Source organism: Tupaia chinensis, unplaced genomic scaffold (assembly GCF_000334495.1).
Source record: "Tupaia chinensis unplaced genomic scaffold, TupChi_1.0 Scaffold000609_1, whole genome shotgun sequence".
NCBI classification, from domain to species: Eukaryota; Metazoa; Chordata; class Mammalia; order Scandentia; family Tupaiidae; genus Tupaia; species Tupaia belangeri.
Window position 1 is genome coordinate 3,497,473 of NW_006160128.1, and position 20,978 is coordinate 3,518,450.

Below are 20,978 nucleotides of genomic sequence, written 5' to 3' on the forward strand. Positions count from 1 at the left end.
ACTCACGCCGGGCACGTGTGCGTGCATGCCCAAGATCCTGAGAGGAGAATGGAGGAGAAAAGATTGTGGCGTGGCCATCCCCCCGGGGGGTGATTTCTTGCTTTCTGTCTCTCTGTCTCTCTCTGTCTGGTGAGTGCACACGCCCTATAGCAAAAACCTCTCCAAAAAAAAAAAATTGAACATATTTGTATGAATTTAATTATGGGTTCTTTATTCTGTTTAATTTATCTATATGTCTATTTCTATGCCAATACTGTACCATCCAGTTTATGAATGTGAAGATTTTCAGATTATACTCTGTCCTTTTAACAGACAGAGAATCTGAAATGATAGTCCTTGTTTCTTTCCTGACACTGGTGATTATCTTTTCTCCTTTATCTATGTCAGTCTAGGAAGAAATCCATAAATTTACTGAGCATGTTCTTAAAATTATCTATTTCATGAATTTTCTTTATTAATTTTTGTTTTCAATTTTATCTATTTAGTACTTGATTCATTATTTTCTTTCTCCTGCGTTCTTTTGAGTATATTTTGCACTTCTTCTAAAATTTTTTTAAAATATTTTAACTTTATCTATTTACTTCCTTATTTTAATTTGACCACAGAGTGACAGAGTGAGAGCTAGAGCAAGAGAGAGAAAGTGAGAAAGCAAGCCGCCAAGTCCGGGTCTGGAACCACAGTCAGCCAGTGGGAGTCCAGCGCCTTAACCACCAAGCCACCTGCCAGCCCCAATTTGGCACTTCTCTTTTATGGTTTCTTGAAGAAATGGAGATTATTGATTCGAGAATTTTCTTTTCTAATGTAAGCATTTATATAGTAGTATAAAATTTACTCTCAATCCTGCTTTAGCTACCTTCTAAGTCTTTTGATGTGTTGTATTTTCATTTGCATTCAGTTGCATGAATTTAAAAAATTTTCCCATAGATTCCTCTTGTATCTATGGATTGTTTATGAATGTTTTCATTTCTACATGCTAGAGATTTTCCCGTTACAGCTTTCTGTTATATATTTTGGTTTCATTGTGGACAGAGGACATACTCTGTATGCTTTCCAATTTTAAGTATTTGTCATGGGACTGACCCCTTGATGCAGCAGTTAGGTGCTGTGCAGAGGAAGCTGGATCTCACATGGCTGAACAAGGTTTAATTCCTGGTTAAGCTGGCTTCATGCTGGGCTCACACATGTATACCCAGGATCCTGACAGGATGAATAATTGGAGAAAAATGGATTGTGACATTACTAGGCCCCATTGGGGAATGCTTTATCTCACTCTGTCTCTTTTTGTAGTGTGCACATTATGTGCTTTCTATAATGAATAAAAAGTAATAAACTCAAAAAAATTGTTGTTGTTTCTGTTATGGCCCAGAATTAGCTACATGCTCTCCTTGCTTTGAATGTAGCAATAAATATGTACTCTTTCCTTTACCATATTTTGGTGTCTAAAGTCTAGTGTGTGGTTCGCAGGTGAGCAAATGCGAGTTAGTTTCTTAATACCTGCTCAGCTTCACTGCCATTACCAGGTGAGAGATTCAGAAGTTTGCCACCTGTTTCTGTGGTTTGTCAAGGGATGAGGTGGAAGGTCAGCTTTCCACTTTGCTCTGTTGAAATTGCAGGGGAACTGAGTAGGTTTTCCATTTGTGTTTGGCTAGAGTAGATCAAGATTGCTGAAAAGCTTTTTTATTCTGTTAGGCAATTCTTGTCCTGTTCCTTTGGCTAAAACAGACTTTCATAGGAGCATTTTTTTTTTTTTTTGTCTGTGTTATTTGGTGGTTTAGAGTTGAAGTCTTCTTCAGTGCCCAGTCCAGAATATATGGGAGATGATAAGGAAATCTAGATAACTCACTGCCATGTCTTCCCTCATGAAACCTTTCCAAGGTTCATGACAGTCTGCCTTTTCTTCTCCCATCTTTTATCATTTTTCTATATTTATTTTGAAATTCCAAGGATAATGTGTTCTTCAAGGAATGGGACAACTCTGTAACTCAAGAATTAAAGAAAAAAAATGGAAAGAGTACTCCTTCAGAGAAAAGTCACTATTAAGAGATAGGCAACATTTCTGATAGTTCAACTCATTAAAGAATATATTAATTCTTTGGTTTTAGGGTGGGCCTTCCCTAGGTCTACATGTTTGGTCCACTATTACTACCTCACATAGCTCTTCCATGTGATTCTATTTACTCATGGCCTCAACCAACTCTTATATGACAACAAATTGCAGTATTAGTCACTAGATTACACCTCTCTTCTGAGTTACGGGCTGACTTCTCTAATGACTTATTGTACTTTTGGTTATCTAAGGGAGACCTCAAATTCAATCAGTCCTTAATATATCCTCTTTCTTCTCAAACATATTCCTTTTCTAATTTATCTTCTTTAATAGTCAATACCATCTACTCATCTCAAGCCAAATATCTGAGTCAGTCTCCCCACTTTCCCATAACCATTCAATATGTCATCACAAGTTTTGTTGATTCTACTTTAAGTATTGTTTTTTAAATTGGATTTTTTCCCCCAACCTCATTGTCACTGTATACTTCAGGTCAGAATAATTTCACAGCTACATTCTTGCAATCTGGTCTCATTCCTTCTAGTCAGAACCTCCTTCTCTCCACTGATATAATTTTTCTCATTCATCATGGAAAAGCTTTTTAAAAATTATCAAACTGATAATATTCCTTTCATAAACAATCACATGATATCACCCTATAGTTTTCAGAATAAAACCAAACTTTCTTAACATGGCATAAAGACCTACCCTATATCTCACTTGTCTTTATTTTATACACTATAATCTGGTGCTACATTATCTTATGCTCTCAGGATTTTCTCTGCCTCTGTATAAAACATCAATTTGTTGAGTTAATCCCTTGGAAAGACTTTGCTGATAACTTTTTTCAACTGCCCAGGAACCTTTCATAGAATTCTACCTTTATCATTTAAAAACATTTAATTGTATTATAAGGCAGGGTACTTTTAAAATAGATCAATTTCAACATTTTATATTTATATATTTTCTACAGTTAATTTATTTAGAACTAAGTTTCTTCCCAGCTATAATATTATATGAATTACAAGTTAGAATAAGTCTCTTGAAACTTCCTCTTCAATGCTAACATATAATTATTGTACTAATTCCTGATGTTGATAGCATATTAGAACACATGATATACTGAATATAATAGTATAACAAATAATAAAAATCAATGGGCTTAACCAATTTAAAAAGAATACAAATAAATTACAGGATAATTTACTAAGATTTTAATTTTTTGAACTTGATAATAAAGGTTTATTTAGAGTAGCTTCGAGCTCATTGCCTCCTCTTTGAGCAACCAAGAATCCTTGCAACTCCTCCAGCATGTCTCAGGCTGAGTTTGAGAAAGCTGCTGAGAAAGTTAAGCATCTCAAGACCAAGCCAGGGGACATGGAGATGCTGTTTACCTACAGCCACTACAAACAAGCAACTGAGGGTGACATTAACACAGAGTGGCTGGGGATGTTGGCTCTCAAAGGTAAAATCAAGTGGAATATGTGGAATGAGCTGAAAGAGACTTCCAAGAACATGAAAGCTTATGCTGACAAAGTAGAAGAGCTCAAAGAAAAATATGGATGGGACCAACAGTTAGCGTAATGGCTATGTCGCTGGACTCCCATGTAGCTGACCAGGGTTCGAGTCCTGGACCCAGTGGCTTAAATTCACGCCAGGTGTGTGTGTGTGTGCGTGCCCAAGGTACTGAGAGGAGAATGGAGGAGAAGGGACTGTGGCATGGCCATCCCCCCATGGGGGTGATTTCTAGCTTTCTGTCTCTGTCATTCTGGCAAGTGCACGCGCCCTATAGCAAAAACAAACAAACAAACAAAGAAAAAACAAATCTCTCCACCCCTCAAAAAAGAAAAAAAAAAATGGAGTATGAGAGACTGGATTTGGTTGTCAGCAGCACATTGGACCTAAACTGATGTATAATGCCTTGTTTTCCTAATACGTGAATGATGTAAAACAGTGAAAATAAACAGCTAAACCCTTTCCTCAGGGCTTGTTTGGATTTGGGTCTCATGGATTAGGGGCTGAGATGATTATTGGCTTTCCCTAAGTAGATTTTACCAGAGATCAATTAAAATTATATTACTTACTTTTAAAAAAAAGTTTATTCAAATTAAATTTAATGATTTGTTGATATCTTTATGTGTGATTGTTAACAACTTAACTAATATTGTTTATTCTTAACAATTATAATCTGATTGTTAAATTTTATTTATAAAACAGATAGTAAGTTCAGTTCTCAATAGATGGTAAACTTCTGGGCAAGAGCATCATGTTATGCTCGAAAATGAATAGTCTATAGGACTTAGAAAAAAAATTAGAGACAGATAAATACAGTAAAGCTCTAACTTTTAAATACTAAGGTCAATTTTTAATTTATTGCAATATAAAACTTTTCTTTCTATTTTTTTTTTTAGAGAGATATTTTTGCTAAAGAGCACATGCACTCACCAGAGACACAGAGAAACAGAAAACGAGAAATCACCCCCTCCCCCAGGGGGGGATGGCCATACCACAGTCCCTTCTCCTCCATTCTCCTCTCAGGATCTTGGGCATGCACATACACGTGCCTGGTGTGAGTTTTAAGCCGTTGGGTCCGGACTCGAACCATGGTTGACTATGTGGGAGTCCAGCAACCATTATGCCATCTTCTGGTCCCATGCGATGTAAATTTTTACTTTAAATGGGTATAGTATACCTTCAAAGGAACCAGGAAATAGTTTCTGAAGGACTGATATTATTTATAATTGGTGATAACTTATAGAAAAAAGAATTGCAACAAGATAAAAAGATAATTCATTATATGCTCTAATGCTTACACACAGTACTTTCTTATGTAATTTTTTTTCATAAATTGCACAGGAAAGGGTTCCTTTTGATTCTCCTAATATTTTTTTCTCAGAAATGCATTGCAAATGATAGATTAAAAATATGATATTATCTGATACTCATAAATTTTTAATTCAAATAGGTCAACTGAGAATGAAACAATATCCTAATGTACCCAAAGATTCAATGATATAAAGAAAGAGCAATTCTTTCCCCATATCCCAGCTAAGATATTAAGTCTTTGTAGAGGTGAGAAATGCCATACTATACCTTGATTTCTTCTATTTCATCTGGTACTATCTTGTATGCTGATATAGTCCCACCCAACCTGAAATTAGGAGAAGAAAATATTCTCAAAACCAGTAATAGTATATAACTAAACTTCTCTTGTTGATGGTTTTAATGATGTGGAAACTGCCACTTATATCACTGGAATCTATCACAACTAACATGTATTAGGGATCATCAAAAGATTTATGAAAAATGTCTGTTATAAAAAACCATATGTGGTTAACTTTCTGAAGTCCCTTCATATTAGGAACAAATAGCAGACATAGTGTTTGTTCTTCTTTTTAAAATTAATATACTTTATCTTTTAGAGTTGTTTCAGGTTTAAGAAAAATTAGGCACAAAGTAGAAAGTTAACATTCCTCATTCCTTACCATTCCATTTTCTCTGTTATTGGCATCTTGCATTAGTGTAGTACATTTGCCACGACAAATGAACCAATTTGATTGTGCTTCTTTTTAAAAATAACTTAAACAGGGAGTCAGAGATGTGTGTGCCTAGCACTGTACAAGGGAAAGAAATGAAAACGGGATTATAAATAATTTAACCACTAAGATATTTTCTTTGGAGACAGTGATGCCATTACACATCATGGTCAACTCTTTGAGATATATTTTCGAAAGTGACTAATTTTTCTATAACATCATATGCCAGACATGCCATATATGCTATCTAATTTAATTGTCACAGCTGTCTCTATTATAAAATTAAGACTTAAAATTAGTCATTTTTTAAAGCAACTGAAGAAACTAGTAAGTGAATGAGTAATGGAGATATATGTAAGTAGAAAATGCATATTGGATTTTTATTACTTAAAATAAAAAAAATTAAAAATACTGATTCATGCTAAAATAAAATTCTGGATGTATTGGTTAAACAGACATATTAATAAGGCTAACTTAAACTTTTACTTTGAAAAGAAAGGCTACTGGAAAATTTGAAAGTATATACAGAACATTTGTAGCTTTTGTTACATTTTATCAGGTGATCTAGGCTCTTAGGCTCCAAGATTACCTACCTGCCTTTGCTATAATTTAGTGCTTACCAAGGAACCTTATGACTACTTATACGATTTCATAAGTACCTCAATAGGGAGTAGTATACATAAGGCATTTAAGGATTCTGGATTCTTAAGGATATCTCCTCTCTCAAATGTAAATTAATAAATGACATTCTTGTTTTTGTTAAAAAGGGAAACTAAATTGAACTAAACTATTTTTACTGAAAAACTCTTTATTTAAACTCTAATATTTATTACTATTTCTTGCTAACAAAACTAGTGTTCAGATCTTGATTTAAGAATTATTTTTGGGATCAGCAGGTGGCTGTTAAGGCACCAGACACTCCCACATGGCTGAACATGGTTCGAGTCCCAGATCTGGTGGCTTGTTTTCTCACTCTCTCTTTTTCTGTGTGTGTGTGTGTGTCTCTCTCTCTGGTCAAAATTAAAAAAAAAAAAAAAAAGAATGAGAAAATAAAATTAACAACAAAAAAAGAATTATTACAAAGAAATTTAATTGAAATTTGGAAATGCTAATCCAATTTTAAGAGAGTTCTCTTAAATTTAGGTACAGTTAATAATATTCTGGCGGATACACATTTAACACTAAATTGCTTTGATGTTCTACCAAACGACATGGTTCGAGTCCCAGATCTGGTGGCTTGTTTTCTCACTCTCTCTTTTTCTGTGTGTGTGTGTGTGTCTCTCTCTCTGGTCAAAATTAAAAAAAAAAAAAAAAAGAATGAGTAAATAAAATTAACAACAAAAAAAGAATTATTATTTTCTATACTCAAAGTATCATAATTGAATGATGGGAATAATTAATTCGACTTAATTTAGTTCATATAAAGTATACCAGTGATACAGCAAATAAGGTCACTGTAAGATAACTAGTAAAAGAACAGCACTACAAGTTACTAAAATGAAAAATTCCATAACTTTTTAAAAGAGGTTTAGAATTGATATTATGAAAACCTTCACTGTCAATTTTTAAAATTACTCAACTGAAAGTTGATTTGTTGTGACACTAATGAAGACATTACAGCTAAAATACTACTGAAACTCTGGGACTACAATACATAAAGTTTAAAATTATTTCACACAAAAAAGTAAAAAAAAGTACCTATAATTGTAACATAGACTGGTTATTATAAAAGCAGTCTATTAACACCTGCTACATACAAAGAACAGTAGATTACAGAAACAATTTTAATTTGTTGATAGAGTAATTATTTAGAGATAAGCATTATAAAAATGGTTGATGTCTGGAAGAAGCAATATTGCTATAATATATTTGTATTTTACTTCAAACAATAATTCATTTGTCTCTTGATTAATGCTGTCTAACAACACTTGAAATATTGCCTTTACTGATATCTAATCCTAAAAGGGTGGAGGGAAGGTAAGCTTCCAGATTAATAGTCCTATACCAGCTTTAAACTAGTGATAATGGTTTTGACTACTAAAAAGGTAGGTAAAGTGTAAGTTTAGTGTTTTCCCATTTAGATTAAAATGGACACATGACATACACATTATGCGTATTAGAAGTATGCTAGTATGGAGGCCAGCAGATGGTGTGGTGCTTAAGGCACTGGACTCCCACATGGCCACTTGCAAGTTTGAGTCCCGGAGCCAGCAGCTTGAAAAACACACCAGGTGTATGTGTATGCATGCCAAAATTTCAAGAGGAGAATGGAGGAAAAGGGACAGCCATGCAGCCATCCTCACCGTGAGTGATTTCTCAATTTTTCTTTTTCTGTCTCTCTCTGGAAAGCACATGTGCACTATGGCAAAAACCTAAAAAAAAAAAAAAAACAAAAAAAAACTCCAAAAAATAAAAAACAAAAAAACAATGCTAATGAAGCAACAGTCTTATTATATGTTCAAATGGCTAAAAACAGAGGAAAGTTGAAGGGTTTCTGTATTATAACTAAAGATTCAAACGAGAAAAATGATGGCAGCTGATATAAACAACAGAAAAACAACAAGCAATAAACAGACACAATATAGAAAGAAACTAGAGGAAACAATTAACTTATAAACAGCTTAATTAAAAAACAAAACAAAGTTAAAAAATAAATTTACTGCTAAGTGAAGCAAGCTAGCCTATGAAAGAGAGGCACTGTATGTCCCCACTTAAACATACTGAATGTCTGCAGCACTCTATGGCAGAAAGTGAAATATTGGATGGTATAAAAGCATGTAGAGCAGCTGTGGACTCAAGAGACAGTGTGGGAGGAGGGTAGGAAATGGCAAAGGGTGAGAGGGAGGAGATCAAAGGCGGGGAGAATTAAAATGTAAGAAACACAAGAAATAAGTAAATAACACAATAAATAAGTAACTAAAAATAAACTCATGTCAAATCATCCTTTTTTTCTATTCCCTGACTGCAATCAAAATAACAATAATTTTAACAACTATTAGTTTTGATCTTAGAACTGATTTCTGAAAGTGACATTTCTATTTTTGTGGGATCATTAAATATAGACAGATTTAAAATATCTACATGTTTAACATGCTATCAATATCCCATAGTTACTGAACGCAGGCTTAAATGACATACTCCAAATTACATGTTCTTTCCATTACAGTACAATGTCCCAATGTTGAAGAAAGAAAACACTCTGGAAGTTGAGTTCTATTTTACTCTAGTCAATATATAAAATTAGTATTACATTGGTTTTGAGAGTACAAGTAATAGTAGTAATACTACCACAAATAGTATATTTAGCATTTAATATATGCCAAGCACTATGTCAGGCTTCCCATGTATTTTTCTTTTAATTCTTATAATCTATAATAGTGAATATTTTAAAAAGAACACAAGTAATTTTACAGAAGTCCCATACCTAGGAGTAACAGAGTTGGCTTAAGAATTATCTGTTGATGTTAACAAGTATGGTATCTCCAACTGGAATGGTGAGGAATGTATTCATGTTGGAACATTCACTTTACAAGCTAAGTGATGTATGTGACTGAATGTATAAAATAAATTAAAATAAAATAAAATATAAAAAAAATTAAAAGAATTAAGTTCCAAAAATTGAGGAGCAGAATCTAAAATTCACATGGAAATTCAAAGGACACTGTATAGTCAAATCATCTTGAAAAGAATGAAGTTGGATGGTTCTCACTACTTGAGTTCAAGTTACTATAATACTATAGCAATCAAGACAATATGGTACTGGTATACTGACATAAAGAAAGACATATAAAACAATGTAATAAAACCAAAAGTTCAGAAATAAACTTCATATTTATGGATAATTTAATTTTTGTTTTCCTTTTTATTATGGAAAATTATGTCTAACAAATTTGCATTTTAATCTTCTTTTTTTTTGGAGAGATTTTTGTCATAGAATGCGCTTGCTTGCCAGAGAAATAGAGACAGACAGAGTCAAATTGAGAAATCACTCTCCAGGGATCGAAATCTCTTCTCTTCCATTCTCCTCTTGGGATTCTAGGCATGCACGCACATGGCATCAACGTGAGTATCAAGCCACTGGGTCCAGGACTCAAAACTGTGATTAGCCGGGAACCAGCAGTTAGCGTAATGGCTATGTCACTGGACTCCCATGTAGTTGACCACGGTTTGCGTCCCGGACCCGGTGGCTTAAAACTCACGCCGGGCGCGTGTGCGTGCGTGCCCAAGATCCTGAGAGGAGAATGGAGGAGAAGGGATTGCGGCGTGACCATCCCCCCTGGGGGGTGATTTCTGGCTTTCTGTCTCTATGTCTCTCTCTGTCTGGCGAGTGCACGCGCCCTATAGCGAAAACCTCTCAAAAACAAAAAAATAAACAACAAAAAAAACTGTGATTAGCCATGAGGGAGTCCAGTGCCTTAACTACTACACCACTTGCTGGACCTGCATTTTAACCATTTTAAAGTGGTATAAATTACACTCACACTATTACGTATTGTTTCTATTTATTTTCAAAACATTTATATTGACCTAAACAGAAACAACTACATTACCAATAAGTAATAATTATCAATTTTCCCTTCACTCCAGTCCCTAGTAACCCCAAATCTACTTTGTGCCTTTCTGCATTTGTCTACTCTAGACATTTCACATCAATGGAATCATGCAAAATATGCCCTATTGTGCCTGGCTTATTACACTAAACATAATGTATTAAAGTTGATTCATGTTGCAGCATGTAACAGAACTTTATTCCCTTTTTGGCCCAATAATATTCTATTGCATGTATATATCACTTTTTTTTGAGAGGGAGAGATTTTTGCTATAGGGTGTGTGCACTCACTGGAGAGACAGAGACAGAGAGACAGAAAGTGTGAAATTAATTCCCAGGGGAGATGGCCATGCCACAATCCCTTCTCCTCCATTTTCCTCTCAGGATTCGGGGCATGCATTCACACGTGCCCAGCATGAGTTTTAAGCCTCTAAGTCCAGGACTTGAACCATGGTCAACTACATAGGAGTCCAGTGACGTAACCATTATGCCATCTGATGAATCCCCATATAACGAATTTTTAAAATCCATTAATCTATTGATGAACATTAGGCTATTTCCATCTTTGATAAATATAAATAATTCTTCAATGAACACTGGCATACAAGTATCTACTTGAGCCTCTCTTTTCAATTCTTTTGCATACACATGTAAGAGGTGAAACTGTTGTCATTTTATGTTTAGCCTACTGAGAACTACCAAACTATTTTTCATAGTGGCTATATCATTATATATTTCCACCAGCAAGATATAAGGATTCAGTTCTTCACATCATCACCAATACTTGTTATTTTCACTATTTTTATTGCCATCCTGTTGGGCTTCAAGTGATATCTCATGGTTTCAATTTGCAGTTCCCTAATGACTAGAGATGTTGAAGATATTTTCATGTGGACCATAAGTGTATCTTTGGAAAAATATCTCTCTGCCCATTTTTAAATCAGGTTGATTTTGTTGTTGAGATGTAGAGGTTCTTTATACATTCTGGATTTTAAACCCTTATTGGATATATAATTTTCAAATATTTTCTCCAATTCAATAAGCTGTCTTCAATTCTACTCTATAGTCTATAAATTTGTCTTTATGCCTGTACCATACTACTTTGATTACCTTAAACTTTGTAGGATTTTGTGAAATTGGGAATTGTGGGGAGATGGCAGTGGGCATGGTCTTTAAGGGTGCTGGACTCCCACAGGGCCAAGTGTGGTTCAAGTCCTGAACCTGGTTGCTTGCTTTCTCACTTTCCCTCTCTCTCACACACACACACACACACACATACATATACTCTGTCCCTCTCTAGTCAAATTTAAATAAATAAATAAATAAATAAAGTTAAATAAAATAATTCTTAAAAAAATAACTGAGAAGTGTGAATCCTCCAATAATGTTCTTTTTCAAGATTGTTTTGACTATTTGGGCTTAAGAATTATTTGCTGATGTTAACATGTATAGTATCTCCAACTGGACTGGTGACTATTAGGAACCCCTTGCAATTTCATAGGAATTTCAAGTTCAGCTTTTACACTTCTACAAAAATTGGCTGCTGGAATTTTAATAGCAATTGTACTGAATCTTCAGATCATTTTCAGTAATACTAACATTTTAATAATGTTAAGGCTTCTACTGCATTAACATAGGATGCCTTTCTACTTATTTAGTACTCTATTTTCTTTCTGTAATGTTTGTAATTTTCAGTGTACAAATCTTTCCTCTCTTTGGGTAAATTTGTTCCCTGGGATTTTATCCTTGCAGATGCTATTTTAAATGCATGTTTAAAAATTTCCTTTTCCAATTGTTTATTGGTGGTATACAGAAGCATATACAAGGACTTGCCATGATCCTCCCAGTCTCTCCGCTGGGACTATAGACATGTACTACCTGATCTGGTTTTGTTTCTCTTCCTTCTTTCTTTATATTTTTTAGGCTTGTGTGTGTGAGTGTGTGTGTGTGTGTGTGTGTGTATGTGTGTGGCCATAGAGCATGTAGGCTGATTGGAGAAGCACAGAGAGACACAGACACAGAAAGTGAGAAATCACTTCTTGGGGGATGGCCACACTGTAATCCCTTCTCCTCCATTACCATCCTGGCATTTTGGCCATGCATCCACATGATTTTCAAATTGCGAGGTCTGGGACTCAAATCACAGTGGGTCTTATGGAAATCCAGTTCTTAATCATCATACCACCTGCTGGCTTTTATTATTTTTTTTTCAATATACAAGTCTAGCTATGATTCCAATGTCACCTTTGAGCTCATAATCTTTCTGTCTCAGCCTCCTTCAGTTGTTGTGATTACAGGCACACACTGCACCTAGCCTTTAGGTTGGACTAGAAATCTAATCTAACCTCTCATATTGTCCTAGCCTGTAGAGCACAGCATCTCAGCAGCAGCACACCAGTCAGTGAATCACTGTGGCTGGAATTCACACTTTAATTTTAATTAATGTATAATACCTTTAGAAGTTGATGGAATAATTCATTTTCTTTTTTCTTTCCATTTTTAAAGAGGTTTTTGCCTTAGGGTGTGGGCTCTTGGCACGAGAGAGAGAGAGAGAGAAATAGAGAGAGAGAGAGAGAGAGAGAGAGAGAAGTCATCCCCAAGGGGGATGGCTATGCCACAATTCCTTCTCCTCCATTCTCCTCCAGGATCTGGGACCCTCATGAACACATGTGCAGTGTGATTTTTTTGTTTTTGAGTGTTTTTTGCTATAGGGTATGTGCACTTGCCAGAAAGACAGAGAGAGAAAGAGACAGAAAGCGAGAAATCACCCCCGGGGGAAATGGCTTTCTCCTCCATTCTCCTCTTGGGATCTTGGGCATGCAAGCACACGTGCCCGGCATGTGTTTAAGCCATCAGGTCCGGGACTCGAACTGTGGGTGACTACATGGGAGTCCAGCTACATAGCCATTACGCTAACTCCTGGTCCTCCTGGTCCAGGACTTGAACCACAGTCAGCCATGTGGAAGTCCAGTGACGTAACTACTAAACCATCGGCTAGGCCCAGGATAATTCACTTTATAACCTGATATCTGGGTCCATTTCTGTATTGACCTTTCACAGTCCCACTGTGTTTTGAACATACTTGATTACTAGTAGTTTCATAAATGCATTAGCAACCTGTTGACTTTATGTCTTTGTATTACCTTTGTCATGAGTGTTCTTCTTCATCCACAAATTCCTAATCACTCTTCAGGAGTCAAATATACCTTTCGGAAGAATTAATCAAGCTCTGGAAGCAGAGACAAACACTTTCTCTACCGAATGACTGAATACTGGCTCACTCTAATCTGCATTACAGTATTTGTTTTATTATTGTAATTATTTATTCAGAGATCTATATTCTCTATTAGGCTATAAAGGTGCAGATTTTATTTTAGTTTCCTTTGAATAGCTATAGTGTATACTTTCAAATATGCTGGCAAATGAACAAATGTTGATGTTGGTGAATTAATGTGACATAAGAGGAACTAAATACAAGAATTCCCATCAAGACCTTCAGTAACTCTTTTGTCCAAAAGAAATAGTATTTCTATTTAAATAATTTTTATCATAAATTTTGATATATATAATGCAAGCACTGACTTATTTCATTTATTTTAGAGAGCACGCACACCATTATGCCACCTGCTGGCCCCCTGACTTATAAAACAATTCCTAGATGTCTTTGGGTAATGTTCCACTTTCAAAGCTTTCACTTTGAAGAAGCAAGCATAGGTGTAGCAAGTTCCATAAAAAGGAAAATATTTATTCATGCATTAAGCATTAATCAATTAGTCTTGCTTAGAAAAGGATGTTCAAAAATATCTCTGCACTTGACTTGATTTTTGATATTTGTGGCAGTTATGAGGTATCACTTTAATTAATATTAAGTAACATTAATCTTGATTATTCCCATGAAGATCTTGTTGTCTAAATGATGACAAAGATTTCAATCCCATTAGACAGCTTATACTGAATATACAACTGAAACTTCTAGTCTTATTTAACATATACATTTATTCAATAAATTCTGTAAATGGTTATTTTTAGTGCTTTCTTTGCTGAAGCCCCTGTAGACCATAAAGCCCTGGCTTCCAGCACTGATTGAAATCATCTAAAATTGTTATAAAATATTAGATCCTTGATAATGTGGTTTATTACTATTTAATTTTAAAATATGAATATTAAGAGACAAATAGTAAAATTATCAAGTCAAAATATTCAATATTTCTATTATTGACTTATTTTAATGCTTATTAAATCATTATTTCTTTCTCACAACATCATTTAAATTATTATGCATTTATTGAATGGTATAAACCCCCAAAGTCTTCAAATTAATGGCTTTTAAAAAATGTTAATAAAAACCCTCTCTACCTTAAAAAATTATAAAATAGTGTTTAGGTAAAACAATAATATGCCACACAAAATATAAAATGCTATTATATGCATCAATTTTCAAAATATAGTTTCTTCAGGGAAGAAGTCTATGAATAATTGTCTTCTAAATTTTATTCCCACGGAAAACGTTACTTAAGACTTTATAGGTCTTGGGAACCAGCAGTTAGCGTAATGGCTATGTCGCTGGACTCCCACGTAGTCGACTGCGGTTTGCATCCTGGACCCGGTGGCTTAAAACTTACGCCAGGCGCGTGTGCGTGTGTGCCCAAGATCCCAGAGGAGAATGGAGGAGAAGGGATTGCGTCGTGACCATCCCCTCTTTGGGGTGATTTCTCGCTTTCTGTCTCTATGTCTCTTTCTGTCTGTCTGGCGAGTGCATGCGCCCTATAGCGAAAAAACCTCTCCAGAAAAAAAAAAAAAAAGACTTTATAGGTCTTAATGTCACAATTTCAGTGATAACTAGAGAAAAGGTATGTTTTAAAGAAAAGACAGTATCTGAGCAGAGCTGGAAGTACAAGTTTTAAAAGAAAACTTGTATTTAAAATTTTTATATATTCTAATTTATATATACTTTTATGTCATGTCTAAATACATGTACATTTTTACACGTGCTGCCTTGTGAGAGGAACGAACAGTCTGAAAAGTGAATATATGTTAACAGAACAAAGGCGAGACCTCCGGATTGCTCTATTTGACCAATAATACAGCTATAAAAGTCAGATATTAAATCAAACAGAAATGAAAGTTAGGTTAAGGGCAAATTTTGTTTAATGATGTTGAAAGCTCCATCTCAAGTTTCACCATAACATACTACACAGCTCATTAAACAATATAAATGGAATACAAGACTTTTTGAAATAAAAGAACAGGACCAGCAGTTAGTGTAATGGCTATGTCGCTGGACTCCCATGTAATCGACCATGGTTCGAGTTCTGGACCCGGTGGCTTAAAACTCACACTAGGTATGTGTGTGTGCGTGCCCAAGATCCCAAGAGGAGAATGGAGGAGAAGGGACTACGGCGTGGCCATCCCCCCTGGGGGGTGATTTCTTGCTTTCTGTCTCTCTGTCTCTGTCTGGCAAATGCATGCACACTATAGTAAAAACCTCTCCCTCCCCCCAAAAAAGAAATATTTTAGGAATGTTTTGAGAAACAGTTCAGGTTTAGTGAATAAGGTACGCTTTAGGATAAAACGTTGGGCAGTATATTATGAGGAAATAACCATGAAAACATCAAGGAAATTCATCTAAATGATATCTATATTATTAAACTTTGTAATTATGATGCTCAATTTTCCTATACATATTTTTCAAGATGGCAAACTATAATGATTATTTAGGGCCTGATGCCAATAAAATGTGCTATGTTATTTTATTCCCACGGGAAATGTTAATGTTAGGCAGTATTTAGAACTCTGACTTCAGAAATGAGTCTATTTCTTAAAAGATCATGGTGTGTGTGTGTGTGTGTGTGTGTGTGTGTGTGTGTGCCCAAGATTCTGATGGGTTAAGGGGGTAGGAAAGGGGACTGCAACAGGAGGAGACCCCGTCGAAGGTCTCTCTTTCTTTCTCTCTGTTCTTTCTCTCTCTCTCTCTCTCATTCGTGTGCATGTGTGTTATCGATTATGAAGAAAATAAACACATTTATAAATAAATAAAAAGGAGAGAAAAAGAATGAGAGAAGAGGAATTATAGCTAGAGTGTCCAGACATTTTTCCCTCCCATAGGGCATATGTGCTTGCTGGAGAGAGACAGAGACAGTGAGAAGGAAAGTAAGAAATCATCCCCCAAGGTAGATGACTACACTGCAATCCCTACTCCTACATTATTCTCTTGGGATTTTGGGCATGCACACATACATGCTCAGTGTACTTTTGAAGCTGCCAAGTCTGGTACTCGAACCTTGGTTAGTCATGTGGGACTCCAGAGCCTTAAACACAATGCCACCTGCTGGCCTGATACTTTTTATACCACAAAGATAAATTTTACTCTACAGGCATACCTTGAAGATACTGTGGGTCTGATTCTAGACGACTATAAAGAAGCAAGTATCAAAACAGAGCAAGTCACACTTTTTTGTTTGTTTGTTTTCTCAGTCCATAAAAGTTGCATTGACATGACAGTCTATTCACTAAGGTGCAATAATATTATGCCTAAAAAAATGTATATATTTTGACTCAGCTTTAGTGGTACAGGCTGCTAAGATGCTGTGCTCCACAAGCTGGGATGATATGGGAAGCTTGGGTTCAATTCTCAGTCCAACCTAATGGCCTGTGTGGTGGCATGTGCGTATAATCCTATATTCAAGGAGGTTGAGGCAGGAGTACTATGAAGCTGGCCTGGGTGATATACTGGAGACCCCATTTAAAAAAATAATGCTAGGCATAGTGCTGTGTGCTTGTAATACTAGCTGGCAGGCTGAGGCAGGATTATTGTGACTCTGTCTAAAAAACAAGCCAACAAAATCCAATGTATGTACCTTAATTTAAAATACTTTATTGCTAAAAAATACTAATTATCATCTAAATCTTCAGCTAGTTTTACTCTTTTGCTGGTGGAGGATCCTGTCTTCATGTTGATGGCTGATGACTGTTAACTAAGGGTTGTAGCGATTGACAATTGGAGTGACTGTGGCTATTTCTTAACCTAAGACAGCAATGAAGTTTGCCATATTGACTGATTCTTCCCCTTATGAAAGCTTTCTCTGTAGTATGTGATGCTATTTGATAGCATTTTATTTATAGTAGAACTTCTTTCAAAATTGCAGTCAATCCTATCAAACCTTGCTGTTCTTTTGTCATCTAGCTTTACATACATATATTTTAAGTAGTTTGATTTCATTACAGATTTTTTTTGAGAGTTGTTTTTTTTTTTTTTGAAGTTTTTTTTTTTTTTTTTTTTTTTTTTTTGCTATAGGGCGCGTACGCTCACCAGAAAGACAGAGAGAGACAGAGAGACAGAAAGCACGAAATCACCCCAGAGGGGATGGCCATGCTGCAATCCCTTCTCCTCCATTCTCCTCTCAGGATCTTGGGCATGCACGCACACGTGCCTGGGATGAGTTTAAATCACCAGTCTGGGACTTGAATAGTGGTCGCCTACATGGGAGTCCAGCGATATAGCCATTATGCCATATGCTGATCCCATATTTGGTTTCATTTCAACGATATTCACAGTAGTAAAAATCTTCACCAGTAGTAAATTCCATTTCAAGAAACTTTGAATTTTAACGTTGAGATGTATATGTATGTATGTGTGTTTTGTTTCTTTTTCTTAAGGTGAGTGTGTATGTGTGCGTGAATCTCTGACAGTGTCTTGCTAAACCATTATCCTCCCCTCATCCTCCCCACCCCCCCAAGCCAGAATCACAGGTGCAACTGTGAGCGCACCCAGTGCATTCACGTAGACCCAGAATATCAACTGTAGGCTTTTCGATAGGGTTCCAGTATCAGGCAATAGTGTTCTACAAGTGCATCACTGCAGCATGGCCAATGTTGGTATTTTTGACTTCCTCTTATGAATCATCAATGTTATTTATTTATTTATTTATTTTTTGGAGAGGTTTTTGCTATAGGGCGCGTGCGCTCGCCAGACAGAGAGAGAGAGAGAGAGAGAGAGAGAGAGAGAGAGAGAGAGAGAGAGAGAAAGTGAGAAATCACCCCCCAGGGGGGATGGCCACGCCGGAATCCCTTCTCTTCCGTTCTCATCTTGGGATCTTGGGCATGCACGCACATGCGCCCTGCGTGAATTTTAAGCCACTGGGTCCGGGACGCAAACCGCAGTTGACTACGTGGTGAAAATCTGTTGTTTACTGAGGCTACCTTCATCAATTATCTATTTAGATTTTTTCCTTTTTTTGGAAGTTCATCTTTATTCAAGCTTTTGGTATAAGAGTGTGACCACTTTGAAAAGTATAAATAAGTTTATAAAACAGAAGGTCGAGTTCTGGATACCAGGCAGCCTGCAGTCCTTCGCGCATCCCTACCCCTGCCCGGGTCCTTCGCGCATCCCTACCCCTGCTCCTCTCTGGACTATAGGTTGGTCTCCTCTCTGGACTATAGGTTGGGACTTTAAGACGAACTTGCACCCCTCCCCCCAACACCCCACCTGCAAACTGGATCGAGCCAGCCAGCAGCTCCAGACACCAGTTGGCCTGCATCTGCAGGCCCTCCCACCCAGGACACTTCATTCATCCTCTGGCCCTTCCCCACTTGCCTTTGGACTCTCTGAATTTTCGTGTTTTGAATAGCACGCAGCGTGCAATGTGCACTGTGTGATTTTGTTTTGTTTTGTTTTTCCTTGCTCTTGAGGTGTTGCTTATTAGGTCAGTTGGAGGCTAACCACTTCTTAGAACCAGGGAGGACTTTGGGTCATCCAGGACTAGTGACAACAGTACATGACACTATTGAGCAACAGGTAGGCCAAACATAAGAGAAATCATCAATTTTCTAATCCTGTACAACTTTTAACACTCAGAGATACTTTAAATACATTAGGAAGCAACATATAGATCACCTGATGACTAGAACAATTGCTGAGGCTTAAGAGGTATGAGCAACCAAGAAAAGGCCTCTCCCCCCAGGGAAATCATCAAGCCTACATCACACACAGTCAATACAATGGACATCATGAACATGTCTGATAAGGAATTCAGAATATTTGTAGTGACCAAACTAACTGAGATGGAAGAGAAAAGAGACAAGGAGCTTCAGGAGATGAGGAAGTCCTTTCATGATTTGAAAGAAGAAATAGATACCTTAAACAAGAACCAGATGGAACTTCTAGGACTGAAGAATGTAATACAGGAAATCAAAACCTCCCTTGAAAGTATTAAAAGTAGGTTAGATCAGGCAGACAATTGAATCTCTGATGTAGAAGATAAAACATCTGACATAGAAAAAAGTATCGAGAAGATTGAGAAAACAACCATGAAAAATGAGGATAAGGGAACCAGCAGTTAACGTAATGGCTATGTCGCTGGACTCCCACGTAGTCGACTGCAGTTCGCGTCCCGGACCCGGTGGCTTAAAACTCACGCCGGGCGCATGTGCGTGCGTGCCCAAGATCCTGAGAGGAGAATGGAGGAGAAGGGATTGCGGCGTGACCATCCCCCCTGGGGGGTGATTTCTCGCTTTCTGTCTCTATGTCTCTCTATGTCTGTCTGGCGAGCGTACGCGCCCTATAGCGAAAACCTCTCCAAAAAAAAAAATGAGTATAATATATGAGGAATACTGGATACCATTAAGCACCCAAACATATGGATAACTGGTATCCCAGAAGAAGAAGAAAATAATAAGAACCTAGATATTTTATTCCATGAAATCCTGGAAGAAAACTTTCCAAACCTAGAAAGGCATTCAAATATACAGACCCAAGAAATACATAGGATCCTGAGTAGAATCAACCCAAGAAGATCCTCTTCAAGGCACATCATAGCCAGACTGGCAAAAACAATAGATAAAGACAAGATAATAAAGCTGGCAAGAGGGAAACATCAAGTTACTTACAAAGGTCACCCCATCAAGCTAACATTGGATCTCTTGGGGGAAACAATGCAGGCAAGGAAAGAATGGGGAAATATAGTCAAAGTGTTGAATGAAAAACAATTTCAACCAAGAATACTATACCCTGAAAGATTATCTTTCGTACGGGAAAAAAAGGTAAAAACATCCTCTGATAAACAAAATTTGAAGGAATTTACCAACTCCAGACCAGCTCTTCAAGAGATTCTGAAAGGAGTACTATACCAGGAAAACTAAAAAGTCAGACAGACAGTTATACAAGAACATAAAGCAACCAAGAAGATGGCTCACTTAACAATACGATCAGATATGGAAATATCAATAATTGCATTGAATGTCAATGGATTAAATTCTCCAATTAAGTGACATAGACTGGCCGAATGGATTAAAAAACAGAAACCCTCTATCTGTTGCCTGCAAGAAACTCACCCACCTTACGGATAAAGACATACAAAGACTAAAAGTGAAGGGCTCGAAAAAGATATTCGATGCAAATGGAAATCAAAAAAGGGCCGGAGTGGCGATACTGATCTCAGGGAAAACAGATTTCAAGACAATGACTGTAAGAGACAAAGAAGGGCATTATAAAATAGTAAATGGGGTAATCCAGCAAGAAGATATAATGCTTATAAATATCTATGCACCCAACTCAGGTGCACCTAAATATGTGAAGGAAAGACTGCTGGAGCTAAAAGGAGAGATAGGGAGAAATATTATAATTGTTGGAGATCACAACACCCCATTATCTACTTTGGACAGATCTTCTAGGCAGAAAATAAATAGAGAGATACAGGACTTAAATGATACTATAAATGGAATGGGCTTGACAGATATCTATAGAACTTCCCACCCTACATCCACAACATACATTTTTCTCACCCCAGCATGGGACCTTTTCAAAGATTGATCATATGTTAGGACACAAATCAAGCCTTTACAGATTCAA

The 20,978-nt window shown here is 36.5% G+C and overlaps 1 pseudogene; it reads left to right on the forward strand.

Annotated features, from left to right (window-relative positions):
- The first annotated feature begins 3,358 nt into the window (after positions 1-3,358).
- On the forward strand, positions 3,359-3,631 carry LOC102477802 (acyl-CoA-binding protein pseudogene; annotated as a pseudogene).
- Positions 3,632-20,978: the final 17,347 nt, after the last annotated feature.